A 5,744-nucleotide genomic window follows, 5' to 3' on the forward strand; every position below is an offset into this window, starting at 1 on the left:
CAAATCTATTCAATCTCAGACAAATCAGAAATCCTACGAAAATTCGGAGAAGTAGTAACGGCAGTCTTATCAAATTTTACACAAAATGATTCCGCAAACAGCACAAATTTCTTAAATTCAACAGAACGTTCCACAACATCAATATAAGGTATTGTTCTACTGAACACATAAATCAAAACATCCTGATTATTTTCTATTCAGTTAAATCGCGCTAAATCAATTCCGACTGGTAAAAATCGTCGCGAAATCTCAAATCGTGGACAATATCATACTCTACTAACTACTAAAAGTTGTTTTGCAAATCAAAATTAGATCAAAAGTCGACGTACGAAAACACAAACAGATCATCACTCAGTCAAAAACACAATATCTTCGAAACAAAAATAGATTCGGAGTCCTTACCAACGAGATCTTCACTTTTTCCAACACTGCGTCGACGAAAAAGCGCTCCGCGGCTCCAAATCCAGTTTTTCTCTTTTTCACCTTTCTCTTTTTCTCTCTAAAATCAGGACATTTTGATTTTTTTAAATGATTTTCCTCTCATCAAACGAGCTGCATTTTCTTTATATCATTAGGCTGATCGGCCCGACCGATCGCCAAATCGTCCCGGGACGATCAGACCAAAATCGATCGTCCTGGACGGTTCCCAGAACTTATCTCAGGATGGTATTTTGAACTGTGCAGATCGGCCTGGCCGATCTCACTATCGTCCCAGACGATTATGGGAGGAAAATCCAAGCCAGAGAGGAACAGTAAGGGAACGAGGTCTCACAAGAGAAGCCATCTGGTTGTTGCAAACGCCTTGTGGAAGGGTTGATCGTAGGATCAAGAAACTTGTCAAAGCCATTAGCTCTAAAAAAATTTATGATATGGGATCACCATAGAACATAGTTGTCCATGGCGAGAGGAATGGTGACGAAGTTTTTGAGATTTGAAATGACAAACTTCAGCATCGATGAAATGGAGGTATCATCAGATGTTGGTAAGTCGAGGTGTTCATTGAGATGAGATTGAGTTTGCCATGGAACAACATTGATTACATCGCTTCTGATACCATGTAGAAAGATAGAAGCATCTTCTTGAATACAAGATAAGGAAGAAGAAAACAAATCTATTTTGATTACTATTGTTATCAAGTACAGAGAGGACATAGCTATATATAGATAGAATGAGTGGCCTCTATACAAGATAACCAATTATCTAATACCACATCTTATCCACAACCATAATAATAATACAGGATTTATTTATTTATATGCTCTAATATTGACGAACAAAATTGTTCTCCTAGCAATAGTGTAGAATTTTTTTTTACATTTTAATTAGAAAAAAAAAGATCTCAAATCATTTTAATTAAAATAGAATCCAACACTCAAAATAGTTGCATTTTGTGTTTTAATTAAAATGCAAATCTTTTTAGCATTTTTTAAATTATAATTGATACATCATCGAAAATTGCTTTAATCGAGCATGAATCTCGATGCATATTCAAGTTAGAAACTTTTAGAATTAAATTTGGAATCATCTGAATTCCAATTTTAGTAAACTTATAGTCAAACTAAACATCTCAAAGAGACGACTTTATTGACACCAAATGAATAAAATCATTATTTGGATGACATAATGTTATCAAAATATAGCTTGCTTATATTCAAATCAAGCGGCTCGACAAGATGAATCCAATGAGCACAAGATCACTAAATTATGACATCATTAAGCACTTAAACAGTTATAAAACTCTCTATGATCGGGGGAATCAATACGAGCTATCTGATTGAGCACTCTGAACCAGCCCTTGATATTCTCATTATTTACGGGGTGTGCTACTCATGAAAATCTGGAAATTACACCCCCACTCTTTATATGAGAGGGGAGGGGGCTAATGATTGGAGAGAGCTCTGAAGCCTCAAGAGCTCCAGCACCACTACCCGATAGCCGTCCACCACTGAACCTTAGCCCGACTGTTATCAGACTATCGCCAAGCTACCGATTACCACTAAACTTCAGCCTGACCACCATCGGAAAACCACCCGGCCGCAGAAAATCGTCGGACTTCAGCTCGACTGCCGTCGGACCACCGCCCGGACACCGACTACCGTCCGGGCTTCCACCAGGCCGCCAACCGCCGCCAGACTTCAGCCCAATAGTCCTCAGACCATAGCCTATCTGCAGACCGCCGACGAACTTCCACCCAGCCGATGACCACTGTAAAACTTCAGTCGGACCATCGTCTAACCATTGCCGACCACTGAACACCGCCGAACTTCAGCTCAACCGCCAAATGTCTGAGTTCTGCCGGACCACCGCCCCACATTGAAGTTCCGCCGGACCACCCCCTAATGCAAGAATTCTGCTAGATCATCAATTGATGGCGAAGTTTTGCACCACGGCCAGACCACCGAATGAGGCTCAAACTTTCGTCAAACCTTAACATAAGTGGGAGCTCTACTAGACCACTGAATAATGCCTCGACTTCTGCCAGACCATCTCCTTATGACAACGATCTTTCTGACTCATGTCTCCTGTAAACCATGGTACTTCTGACCTCCGTCGCCTACTATAGTCCTTCCAACCTCCGTCGATGGCTACGATCCTTTCGACCTCCCTCGCTAGATAATGGTCCTTCCAATCTCTGTCGCTTACTACAGTCCTTCTGACCTCCATCGTCTGACAACGATCTTTCTAACCCTTGTCTCCGCCAATTTGAGTCTTACCAACCTCATTTGCTAGACAACGGTCTTTCTAACCCTTATCTCCTGCCGACTACGATGCTTCTGACCTCCATCATCTACTATGCTCCTTCCGACCTCAATTGCCAGATAATGATCTTTTTGATCCCTGTCTCCAGCTGACTATGGTCCTTCCAACCTCTATCGCCTTCTACGGTCCTTATGACCTCCATCGTTATACAATGGTCTTTCTGAACCATGTCTCCTATTGATTATGATCCTTTCGACCTCCATTTTTTACTACGGTCCTTTCGACCTCCATCGAAAAATAATGATCTTTCTAACCTATATACTGCCGACTATTGTCCTTCCGACCTCTATCACTTACTACGGTCCTTCTGACCTCCATTGTAAGACAACAGTCTTTCTGACCCCTGTCTCCCGTCGACTATGGTCCTTCTGATCTTCATCACCTACTATGGTTCTTTCGATCTCCATCGCCAAACAACGATCTTTATGACCCATATCTCTTATAGAGTATAGTCCTTCCGACCTCCATTTCTAGACAATGGTCTTTCTGACACATGTCTCCTACCGACTATAGTCCTTCTGACCTCCGTTACCTACTATGGTTCTTCAAACTTACTTCACCAGATATCGATCATTATGACCCCAATGTCCAGCTGACTAAGGTCTTTCCGACCTCCATCACCAGACAACTATCTTTTTGACCCCTATCTCCTGTTGACTACGATCCTTCTGACCTCCGTTGCCTACCACAGTCCTTTCAACCTCCATCACTAGATAACGATCTTTCTGACCCGTCTCCTGTCAATTATAGTCCTTCCAACCTCCGTCGTCTATTATGGCTCTTCTGACCTCATCGTCGATTACAATCCTTTTGATCTCCCTCTCCAGGCAATAGTCCTTCCGACCTCCATCACCTATTACGGTCCTTCCGACCTCCATCGCCAGACACGGTCTTCCTGACTCCTGTCTCATGTCAACTATGGTCTCATTTATTAGATTTAAATAAGAAATTGACTCTTAATGCGACACAATGGAGAAAAAAGATTCATGTAGCCGACCCCGTGTAATGGGATAAAAGTTTGATGATGTTGTTGTTATATAATATATATTTATAAATATATTATTTAATATTTATTAACCTTATTTAAATTATATGCTTTCAATCATTACTAATTTAATTTATTCCTAAACTAATAGTTTAATAATTTAATCATTAATAAAAAATTTATATTCTATATTTCTCATTGACTTGAATATAAGAATATAGAAATAAATAATTAATTAATATAGTTTTAGTTAATATCAAATTAGTTTTGATATAGAAATACTTATTTAATTAATAGATTATTAAATTTAATATTAAATCTACTCATTTAATATCTTTTCTAAAATTTTTTTATCAAATATTTCATTTCTCTAAATTATTTATTTTTAAAAATTAAGTTATATTTGTTTTTTAATCTCCAATCTTTATATTTTCCTATAAATATAACTTATATTCTATTTTTAAAAATCTGTTAAAAATATAACTTATATTCTATAAATTTATATACTTAATTATTCAATATGGTTTTAATAATTACTTAAGATTTTATTATCTACTTACTTTTCAATTAATATTAAATCATATCCAATTATAATTTTTTAATTTCCTTATTAATATAAATTTAAAGAGTATAATATTCCTTTACTTGTACATATATATATATATATATATATATATATATAATTATATATATATATATTATATATATATATATAATATACTATATATATACTTATTTAAATAATTTGCTTATAATAATTACAAAATTAATATTTTTCTTAAGTAATAATAAATATTTTACTTTTTTTTTAAACCCACCTACGGGCCTACGCGTTAATATCGGGAAAAAGTTACAAAATCCTTAAAGGGACCTCTAGCTCACTACTGCTCCGAAGAGCTACAATCAAAATAAAAAGAAGCCTAAGAGCCGGAGGTCCCTACTAATCAAAATTACATAATAATCAAGCAACATTCTATGAAACAAAAAACAAAGGGGTATGGTAATCACTTTCAGCATAGCCCTTCCAACAGCATTCGTATCCTGCTCAAAACGAGCGTGGAGCTCCAAAAACATGAAAAAAAGGCCTACAAAGATACTAAAGCAAAAATAAAGCAACCAATAATAAAGTATACCAAAATGAAGATATAAGAGATTAGTCGGGCTCCCTGGTTTGTAAAAATTAGCCCCATTGGAATACCTGCAGCCAAGAATCCAAAGCCTCACGGGCGTAACATTCCAGCCATAAAAGTTATACCCACAAATATAATACTCAATTTCCTTCCAGGCATCAACCGGACAACAAAGATGCCCCAAATAAAAAGCCCCATTATAAAGCAGGAAGGGAATATTCAAATTCAGATCCGAAATAGAGTTAAAACCGCCCCAACTACCATAGCAAACGAACATTGAGACTTCAAGATCAGATAAAAAAATCCAATTCGAAAAAGATTGAAAATTGCTGCTTTGCCTATTACCAACAATCCCCACATTGTTGACCAACATAAAATTGAAGCACTTACTGGTCACAACAACCAGACAAAAATCATTGAGATCAGACACTAAGCACTCAACAGAAAAAGAATTCTGTAACAAGGAGAGAAGAACCCAATCAGCCACCCACAAAGAACCACAAACAGTAAGCATGAACAGACGAATAATCCCGCAAATATAAGATAAAGACAAATTAAATAAACCGGATATACGGAAATCCCATCCGATCCAACTTGATAAGCCCCTTGATATCCCTGGGTAGAGAATTATCATTAAAATGCAGAAAATCAGTCATGGAACACCCCATCTTAGCTAAGCCATCAGCCACTGCATTCCCCTCTCGTAAAATATGAGATAGAGAGTAGTTCATACGAGAGAAACAATGCTTAATGTGTGATGCCCCAAGATCAAACTTGGAAAGAATGTCAATCTATTACTCAAACAATTTACCAGAGTTATCTAAAACCTTTGATTAAACAGTCTATCAAACATCTATGAAATTTAAAAC

Source organism: Dendrobium catenatum, unplaced genomic scaffold (assembly GCF_001605985.2).
Source record: "Dendrobium catenatum unplaced genomic scaffold, ASM160598v2 fragScaff_scaffold_1200, whole genome shotgun sequence".
Classification (NCBI taxonomy): Eukaryota; Viridiplantae; Streptophyta; class Magnoliopsida; order Asparagales; family Orchidaceae; genus Dendrobium; species Dendrobium catenatum.